Here is a 10,807-nt window from a genome sequence, read left to right as displayed (position 1 = left end):
GGAATGGACATTTGAAAGTCATCTTGTCCTGCCTTGTGCTCAAAGCAGGGGTGGCTTCAAAGGTAGGCTGGGGCCTTGTTCAGCCAGAGTTTGGAAATTTCTGAGGATGGAGGTTGTGCTCTCTCTCTGGGCAACCTGCTCCACTGCTTAACTTTTGACAGTATGGGCACTATGAAAAATTGATTCTTTACATCCAATAGAAATTGTTGTTGCTGCAAATAGTGATCGTTGCCTGCTGTCCTTTTGCTGTGTACCTCTGAGATGCCTCACCTCCTGTGGTGGCTCTCCATGGCTACTGGCTTCCCTGTGGTCTGGGGATGAGACCTTTAGCTGGTCTGGCAAGGCCGTTCTGTAGTCAGATTGTGCAGAAGGCTATGAAAACAGTTATGAATCTGTCATATAATACCTTATTGACCTGCTCTATTCTGTCAGAAATGTACGTACTATAACCTGATGACAGAAAGTGAATGAAGCATAAGCACCTTTTATTTCATATATGGTGTCTGTGAGCACACAATGTAATACATAACAAATTCCAGTTTTGAAAGAATGGACTGTTTAGTATTTAATGATGCCAGTGACATTTGGGTTGTCCCTATTTTTAATGTAGCCGTGTATAATTTAGGTGAGTTTTATTATTCAGTTTCTATGTTAGTGCTAGACATCGTGGCCCTAAAGCTATAAACATCCTGTAAAACAATATCGGGCACTATCTAAATCAATGGAGTGCTGGACTAGAGCTTAAGATTTCGATTAAAGTAGAAAGTATGTAATATTAAGTAATTGCACACTAAATCATCAGCAAGGACTTTTCTCATAAATGATTTTTTGGTAGGTACATAAATCCTGTAGGTCTTTTAGAACATTTTAAGAATTCCTGTACAAATCCATCTGTGTCTTTAGGCACACAAGAATCTTTAAAAATCTCTCAAAAGTACCATCAAAAACTTTCCACTGACTTCCACGTTGGGTAACTTGTTTTCCTTAGAATACACACATACTTTGGTGTTTAGATTTTGCATATTTATCTTTCTTTTGATATGCAATATTTAAATAAATACAGATTTTGCATCTACATGGACCATGACTTTGAAAAGGTTCTTAAGATATTTGGATAGCTGTCAAAAATTATGTTGACTTATTAATAACTACCATATGGCTTAAATATTTCTTTTTAGTCACATTCACATGATGCTTTTATTCCATCTAATTGTTACTAATCTAAACATTATTCAACATAATAAAGCTTAATAAATTCTCGCTCTTACCCTGTAGTTTTTCCATTATAGTACAACTGTTTGTCATAGAGGAGAAACATTTCACACACACTTTTATAGCTTGCTTTCATAAGAAAACTCTCAAATGCTTTAGAGTACATTGCAAAATCTTTAATCCAGTAACAGAATTAATAAAATGTGCTGCACTCCTCCATGGCCACAGAAATAACCTTAGAGGTAAGACTTTTCTTAATGCAAGTGAAAGGATTCGCTGCAGAATTGGGACAGATTGCTAGACATTGCAATATGGTGCTAATTCGAGTTTGCCCTGTATTCCTTCCCGCAGAAGACTATAGATGTACATAGTCCTTTTTTGTGTATGAAGTAGTAGTCAGCATTGGCAGAGAGCATTAGCATGTTGTGTCTGGACAGTTGACTTTGAGAATTGGTATACTTTGAGCAAGGGGATGAAAAGTCGAGCAAGGAAGGATTCGTCAAGCAGTTTGAGAAGTATCATCAGCTGGTGGAGCCTCAGCTGAATTTCTGGATACTTCATTTTTCAATTTTATTTTACTTTGTAATAAGACTAATATTTATAACCTTTTTGCATTATAAGTCAACATTTTCTGGAGATGACATAGTAACCTCTTCCTTCCATATGCACCTTCCTTTTCCCCTTTCTGTCATCCCCCCACTCAATTTAGAATCAATGCTATTTATTCTGTTATGCCAAAGAAACAGAAATACAAAGGCTTATTAGGGTCATAAGCATGCACCAGGTTGGTGATAATCAAGCCTTTAAGATCCCGGAAATGTCATTGCCTTGGGTTTAAACAAATAGTTCCATAAAAGTTTCATTTTCGTTACTGAGTCTAGATGTCTGATTAACTGCATGTTGCTCAGAGCTCTAAACATCTCCCATCCTCCTGTCTATCTACAGCAAAACAAAGCCCATCAGGAACCATTCAACACACTTTTTGCTCACTGTGAGCATTTCGGTTCATTCCACAGCCACTGCTTTAGGAAGTCCTGTGATCTCTCTTGTAATAATTCTCGGTCCTCTCTCGGTAGGAAAGGTACTTTTCTTTAAAGGTAGCATCTTTGGCTAAGTAGTCATTCATGGTAAAAGTTCAAGTGATCTGGAAGATTTAAGACAGAAAATATAGGAAATTGATCTAAGAAATGATTTGTTGTTTACATTGCAATGTTTTAATCTTCCACCTTTCTGAAACTGATAATTCATGTATCTAAAAATTTCATTAAAATCTGAATGAATTGAAAAGGATGAAATCGTGATGCACTTTATTATTACTGTGCAAAATAACCTAACCAACAATTTTTTCCTAAAAGATTCTTGGACTTCAAAATAGCATGCCTTATTTTCAAGGCTTTGGTTACAGACATTAGTGCTTCCTGAACATTTTCTTGAGGCTATAGCAAGTTATGCAGTGACAGTAAGATATTTTAGATGTTCCAGGTGGAGGAGCAGGGGCAGAAGGCACTCCAGCATAACACCTCTTTTGAATCTCTAGGCAGCCTTCTGACTCCCTCACACAACACAGTGGAAATAAGAGTTTCCAATATCTGTGACTGTAACAGTTTGTTTGTTTTGATTTCTGTATTAGTCTTCATCTGGCTTAATAAATCTCTTTTTAGGACAAGGATACCTCCTTCATTCAGGGTCCTGCAGAAACGCTCTGTGGGTTTGCAGATTTCCTTACCAAAGGTAAGAATGCGAGGCAGGTCACCATTCCCCAGGTGATATCCATGTGAGTTCCTCCCTAGCATACTTCAGTCTAGTCCAGCCTTGGGTGAAGTTGTCACTCCTATGCTCATGGTCAGTATAACTTCAGCTCATGTGAGCAGCACAGAACGCTTCCCTGATGCTCTGCCATGGCTTTCCACTACCTATCGTCTTTATCCATCTCACCTGTACTGCTGACTTTAGCATTAGGGTCCCTTAGTCCCTGCACTGATAAAGGACAGTTGCTTTCCTAGTGAGAGTACGCACTAATAAAATGGAGCCCTGTGTTCTAATATGGGAGCAATTATATACACAGCTGTCCCAGCCTCTGTTCGGCTGTCATGCCTGATCATGCAGTGCATGGCTGGAGCATGCAGAAGGCAATAGCACTTCACCTGTGATTAATAACTACTAGAGGCCACAGTGCTATCACGGGCATCCTTGTCTATTTGTGGGTTTTAACATAGATCACTCAATGGAAAGGCAAGCGCACTGACCCAAGCTAGCTGTCTTTTTCCTACAGTCAGAAAAATGTCTGTGTGTCTATGTCAAGAGGAAAAAAGGGAGTAAAGGCTGGCAACTGAAGTTGGTGCAAGCATAGGAAAGTGAAGGATCTACCCCTCTGCCTTTGACTTCAGAGCTCATTTTTTGATGTTTTTTACCTGATCCTTTAGAAAAACTGGGCACAGAAGTCAGTTTCCAAGCCAGTAACAGAGGATTTTTTTGTAAACTAAGTAGGTTAATTTTCAGAGCACTTTCCAACTCAAAGGGCTGTACAAAGTATGGGGAATTCAGTTTCCCACAGTGCCATGAAGGGAGTCTTATTTTTGTTATGTAGACTTATAAATCAGTATAACCCTCAACAAAGAAATTACATGTCAGAAATTATCCCTGACCTAGAAACCTGATCCCTTTGCCTTAAATCCCTTCCTTACCCCATAGACCACACCTGTTTCTTTTTGCCTTCCAATAAACACAGGTATAACAATGTATTCACTACAGCTGCACACCATTTATCACTGCTGATGTTCCCATTACATGGGAGTACACGACTTTTCTCTTTGCATTTAATTAAATGTTTTTATGGTTTTATTATGAGATAATTAATCTGTCAGAAAACAACTAGAGATTGTGTGTGAAATCTTGGAGATATACCAGCTTTTCTCAAGCACTATTTATATTATATTTATTGCCTTTAATTTTATAGGTAATAACTATCTTCTCTAACAGTGAATTCATCTGGGACAGAGTTGTGTTATCAGATACGCTATTAGCTTCTTTTCACCTACTGTTCTCTGTCTTCATTTCTTTCTCACAATGACGATGAGCAGTTTTTCTGTTTAAAGCAGCTAGATTAATTATTTTCAGCTGCACATGTGATTGGTTTAATTCTTCCCAAATGGCCCGAAATTCACCAGAAATATTGCCTGTGCTATCTCCCGTATTTGTTTAATTGTGCTTCAGATGTGCTGCTTTACTTTTAACTTTTACATCTGGAGAGCAAGTCATTCTCTTCTCAACAATTTTGTGAAGGCAAGTACTGGCTTTTGTTATCTAGAACCAGAACTAGTGAGAGAGTAAATGAGAGATTTAATCTCTTGGGTTGCAGATCACTCATCTCCTTCAGACATAAAATTCACTGCTATTCTGCTTTAAGACAATGATCCAAATCAGCAAGTAAAATGAAATATTGTGTTAAATTGGGCCAAATTTAGCCTTGAAGTAATCCAGGAGAAAAGGTTGTGTTATACCTGAGCTGACCTTATTACTCTGTCATTAATCTGCTTTGTTATGCCTGAAGAATTGTGGGGGTCTCAGAACTGCTGGTAATCTCCTTTGCCATATGTGTGGTAATATCTGAACACAGCGGGATAAATTAAGAATAGTCCCATCCTTGCTTTATTGCTTGTAAATCAGCCCATTAATGTTATCTGAATGCACTTTGTTAGGATTAACATACATGATATTTGAATTGCCACAGTGATTACTTCTTAAAAACTCTTTACTAACATGAATTTTGAAACTTAGAAATAAATTAGTACTGAAAGTTAAAAACCCCTTCAAATGTAGCAAAAGGAAGAATAAGGAGTTATGCTATCAATAGGAAGAAACAGCTTGAATCAAAGATATGTAAAATGTCTTTTGCTGTAGTTTATTTGAATCCCAAAAGGCAAACTAAAGAACAAAGTATTGGCTTGGGAGCTAGAGTATTTCTTGATGAGGCAGCAGAGCTCTTAAATCACAGCTCAGTTTGAATTACTATAGTAAACTGATATTACGGAAGGCGCTTTTTTTTTTTTTTTGTAAATGTGTCTTTTATCTGATTTACAAAGAAAACATTTTACAGTAGTCCCCACCACCCTACGGTCTGGCTTATCCTCTGCGCTCTCATCTTCTACTGTGGGGTTTCAGTCAGCTGCGTTTGAGAGATGACTAAATTTTTCTGATTTTTACAGCTTCTTTTTTAGAAAGAAATCCTCTGATTGTCACAAAAGATCATGAGGAAAGATGACCCAGGATGAGCAGTGACTGCCCATGGGCACAGACAGGTTAATAAAAATATGCCTCCTCTGTAAAAGGTGGCACCTTCTTTCTCTTGTAAAGATATGCCAAGAGGCAATATATAAACAATATGCCTGTAATGTGATGAAAACTAAACAGAAAAATCCGTCTGTTACATGATTAGAGCGACTTCATAGCATTAATGTTTTTATTTGCCAAGGTCCTGCCAAAATTCTTGTTTTTATTGCTCGTTGCATTTAAAAGTTTCTGGAACTTTTTCACTGTGATTGATTTTGTTACATTAATAAAAAACAGTGCTTTGGCATCGTACAGGTTGACTGCTTCCTTTGCCTTTTTAGTTTTGTAATTGTTTACAGGAATATGGTAGAGACTTTTTAGTGATGAGTACGTTGTGAGAGCCCAGTGCTCAGAAGGGAGGAGAGGACACAAACAGCAAGTTGAAGGGGCACCGTGAGGGGCAGCGCCCTGCTGAGAGCCCCCACCTCCCTCTGCACGTACACCCTTTGCAGGGAGGGCAGCCAGGCCTTCTGCCGTGCACCGCCTCGCTGGTCTAGAGTTTCATGTCCTTCTGCATACTTACTATGCCCTGACTTAAAGCCCATGTGGACAGCATGGGCATAGGCTGAAAGGTTTATTTTAATAAGCCTTTAACAGAGAGGATGTTTTAAAGAAGTTCGTATCAGTTAGTTTCTACAATAGAGTGTCTCAGATTTTTTTTTTTTTTCCTACCAGCAGTGATTTTCTTAGAATTCTGACCGGCTAGAAAAGGTGTGAAAGTGGAAAATGGCACAAAATTCGGTCAGCCTTTTTACAGGGGGTCTTCTCTGGCAGAACACGTCCCGCCATTTCATAGCAAGCCTGGCAGCTGTCAACAGGCAGGAGGGCATCTTGGTATTAACTCCTGCAGCGCCGCACAATGAGAACAAAAGCCATGAGAAACTTAGTTTCAAAACAGAGCAAGACTGTACCTTCAGATTTTATTATGTTTACTTTTTGTCTTAAAAATAGCAATCTTCCAGTTGGAAAGCTACCAACGTCGTGGTATTTGCAATCAGATCTTATCTGGACATTTGTTTTATGTTCTCTCTGAAGGTGGCAGTTTAAGCAGCATGTTGTAGCATACCTTATCCTGGGATGATTTTGGGATGTTCATATAGGAATAAATTCTCAAATAACTAATTATCTTTTGTACCAGTGTATGAAGAATTTAGTCGCTGGTAATCTCTGAAAGTACTAATCCAGCCTGATCCAGTTTAGTTTGTAATATCTGAAAGCAACACAGAAAATACAGCAAGTCACACTACAAGAGCTTTGTATTCACATTGATGTAAGGTAAGATTTACTTTAATGTACTTGTGGATTCTTAGAACCAAGCATTTGCTATCATCCTATAACATGTCAGAGAAGTAACACTTCCGAGAGAAAGATGGCAGATTGTCAACTTCTGATGATGATAATTTGGGGATGTAGCATTTTTATGGATAGAATTACAAAAGAACAGCATTAACTGCCTGTGGCAAAGAACACTGTTAGGTATAGTAAGTTAAAATGAAAATCTTGTGCTCTTACTAGAAACTGGAACATTATGTTTAAACTCACCTATTAGCAAGCCTGTCGTTGCAAGTAGGCTCTGGGCAGAGGGTTACATCCGTTGTTGCTCAAGACAACAAACTAAAAGTACAGGTAAAATGATGATTGAGTTATTAAATATTAAAGTGTTGTTCTATTTCACTTACCCTACAGAGGGAACTGCAGTTTGGGTTTTAGTAGGAATAGCTAGTTTACTCGACTGAAGAGAAGGCTAAGGGCAACCTAATAGCAACCAAACCCGACTTGAAGGGGAGTTACAAAGACAACAGACCCAGGCTTCTTGTCGTAGTGGTGGTATAACAAGGGGTGGTGGCCACAAGTTGCAGCTTGGCAGAGTTTAGACAGAACATTGAAAAAAAATTCTTCATCAGGAGGGTAGAGCAGCATTGGAGCAGGCTGCCCTGTGGCACCATGGGGGGTCTGTGTCCCCGGAGGTTTTCAAGAGGGGAAAACCCTTTTGAAATCCTCTTTCTACTCAAAGCCACAGCTGATCCGGTGTTGCTGTGAGTCTTAAAAGGGTTATACTGGAATAAAAATTGCATGAAAACATAATTTAAAAGTAAACCTGAGCACACAAGAATCTTTAGCACTGGGTATTATAATGAACTACTTTGCACATGGAAATGTGACAGTCAAAAACAATATTGGGCACCTGCAAATGGTAATTGGAAACTGGTAATGGATCACTGTTAAATCATGTATCTAGGTATGTGTTTTCCTGGGCAGCTGAGTATCCCCGCCTCCATCTCATGTTTTTTTTATTCTGTTTGATTCCTTTTACATAAATCTCTACTCTTGTCCCAATAGAATTCTGCACTGGAACTTGGCAGACAAATGTCAATTATTCTGCTTGCCCTCTTATAACACCATTTAAATCACTGATGTCTTGGACCAGAAGCTTTTATGCAAGTTTTTTGTATGAACACAAAGGCAGCAATTTAGGTGGCTAAATGTAGGGTACCTTGCCTGACCTCCAGCTGAGCATGCGTCAGCTCTAAGTTCTGGTCATATCTATAGTCCTGTGTGGGTACCTTATGTGAGTAACAATTCTGGGTTGAAAGTATATTTGTCTTCAACTCTCAAAATGTTAACTTACAGAAAGTTCAAACCGGAAGTATTTGCTAATGTGTAGCCATTGCAGCATGTCCTGTCTAAAATGCAAGGCAAGAAGAAAAATTTAAAAAGAAAATTAAAAAGCCACTATTGTATAAATCATAGTATAAAAATAAGGTCAATAATTTGAGTAAGGAAATTGCCTAATACAAATATCAAGGTCTATAAAAAGAAAAGTAAGTCAATTAAAGTTTTCTGATAGTTTCTTTTTGGTTTACTCTGCCTAAAAATCCAATGCAATAGAGAGCACTATCTTCTGTGTACAATAGAAAGAACACATATCCGTGTCCTTATGTCTTGTCAAGAAAAAATCCTTCTGTGATATTTATATGTCAACTTGCAATATAGTATGTATTTTATTTTTTCCCATTAGATGGGACCCAAAGTGGTTAAAAGAAACTTGCATCTCTGGCTCATGAGTTTACCTCAGTCTAGGATTAATTTTTATACAATTACATGCCAAAGTTTTTATCTAGATTCCCACCAAACTCATACTGAAACAAATACTGTGTGGTGGGTGGACCTTGGCCCACCAAACTGCTCAGCTTGTCAGCAGGACAGGGAGGAGAGAAAAATAAGATGGATAAAAACTCGTGGGTCAAGATAAAGGCAGTTTAATAAAGCAAAAGGCTGTGCATAGAAGAAAAAAAAAATAATTCTCTATTTCTCATCAGCAGGCGATGTCCAGCCACTTCCCAGGAAGCAGGGCTTCAGTACGCATAGCACTTGCTCTGGAAGACAAACATTGTAAATAATTAATGCCCTCACTTCCTCCTCTTTCCTCTCAGCTTTTTGTTGCTGAGCAGACATCGTATGGTACGGAATATCCCTTTGGTCAGTTTGGGTCGGCTGTCCTGGCTGTGTCCCCTCTGAACATCTTGGATCTTGCCCACCCCCAGCCTCCTAGTCAGGGGGTGGAAACGTTGGAGAGACAGCCCTGATGCTGTGCCAGCACTGCTCAGTAATAGCCAAAACACTGGTGTGTTACCAACACCTTGCTAGCTACCAGCACGCAGCACAACACTATGAGGGCTGCTATGGGGAAAATTAACTCTGTCTCAGCCAGACCCAATACATACTGAAAATGTGGGAAAAAAAACCCCCAGGCAGGATAATGATGCGCTATTTTGGTTTTGGACTGAATATTTCCTGTAGAGGTGAAAATATATATTCTCTTCCCATCTCTTCTTTTGTCCATACACTGAGATTCTTTTAATTAGCAATGTTCTTTCTGCAGTAGAATAGCATGGATAAAGTTAAGATGTGTGTCCAGGAGGTGTCTTTAGCTGTCAAGTAGCAAGATTGGAGTAGTGATGATTGAAAAGCCTCTTCTCAATACAGAAATTTAGATTTAGATGTTTTGGGTTTTTTTTAATAGGACATTGGTTTTGTGTGCTGGATATTTGGATTGAGTTCATTGTTGCTTTCATTTAGAAGAAAGAGATTATAAAATGTTCCAACACTTTATAGAAATCAAAGAATCTGTATTCTTCTGAGTTGCATACTCATTGTTTTCAAATAGCTAGTAGGATTTTAACTAATGGCTCTAAAAGTGGATACCTCTCAGATAAAGACAAATTCTTTTTATTTCCAAAAGGGTATGCGAATAAAGGGTCAAATGAGAGTGCTTTTATATAACTTATTGATAATTCTGTTTTGGAGTCCCTGACCAGGTTGGGAACATCATTTGCTGTGTGCTGCCATGTGCTTTCTAGTGCATTGGAACCATTTTAGTAATTAGAACATGAATTATTCTGTAACAAATGTCTGGAATCCATTTTTAATGTCCCTTAGAGAACTTATTTCTAAATTATCAAAGCTACAAAATTATTTTAGTTATTGGCCCATTAATTACATTGTAAATTTCTGCATTACTCCACTGTGTATTCATAAAGATTATAATAAGCCTGATTCTTGGTTAAACTTGTTTATATATATTCTGGGATCACACCAAAACGTTGATATTTGTCAACATTCACCAGTGCTATTTAGCTGAGAAGCTGATGTTCTGGCATTTTCTTTTAGTGTGATTTTTTTGGTATAATTTGGAATTCCAGAAAGGAAAAGCTTCCATACAGGAGAAGGAACTTGAAAAGTCTGGAAAATACTGTAAGTAACAGCATATATATGTGTATATTTATATGAAATGACAGCAGTCCCTCTAGTGACCTTAAGCATCTATGAGCTGTTTTCACTGGGGTTTGTTGGAAGGGGAAAATTGACATTTCTTACCTGCTTTTGAAGACTTTTCCTCAATTCAGTGAAGCTGATCATTTGTGGCATTTCTTTTACCTAGAGGCTTGTTGATAGTTGTCTTATAAAAGTTGTATCAATCAGTTATACATCTAAAAAAAAAAAAGATTGGCAGTTAATTTCAAAAATCAACATAGAGCTGACAAATCAGCTCTAAGATTCTGATTTAGGCTAAGGTAAAAAGTGTATTTTCTTATTTGGACTTTCTATGAAAAGGCTCAGTGCTTTGTTAAATTAGATGGCTAAAGGAAAATGGATGGAGTGATTTTGTGTTGCGTTTTACAGTTGATAATCTTCAAGAGTTTGGGAGAAGGCACTTGTTTTAATATTTATTAAAATGTGGTAGTTACATTTCACAGAAAAAATC

The 10,807-nt window shown here is 38.0% G+C and overlaps 1 long non-coding RNA gene across 2 annotated transcripts in view; it reads right to left on the bottom strand.

Moving 5' to 3' along the window:
- Window positions 1-349: 349 nt before the first annotated feature.
- The window catches only part of LOC142602777 (uncharacterized), a 29,979-nt gene continuing 19,521 nt past the window's right edge, over window positions 350-10,807 (bottom strand). For both annotated transcript variants that reach the window (XR_012836569.1, XR_012836568.1), the window contains exons 2-3: window positions 10,420-10,532; window positions 350-2,356 (exon numbers count right to left, since the gene is read on the bottom strand). This is a non-coding gene — a long non-coding RNA (uncharacterized LOC142602777). The remainder of the gene's footprint in view (window positions 2,357-10,419; window positions 10,533-10,807) is intronic.

Source organism: Balearica regulorum, chromosome 8 (genome assembly GCF_011004875.1).
Source record: "Balearica regulorum gibbericeps isolate bBalReg1 chromosome 8, bBalReg1.pri, whole genome shotgun sequence".
Taxonomy (NCBI): Eukaryota; Metazoa; Chordata; class Aves; order Gruiformes; family Gruidae; genus Balearica; species Balearica regulorum.
The sequence above is the reverse complement of the archived record's forward strand: the minus strand, read 5'-3'. Positions and strand labels throughout refer to the sequence as shown.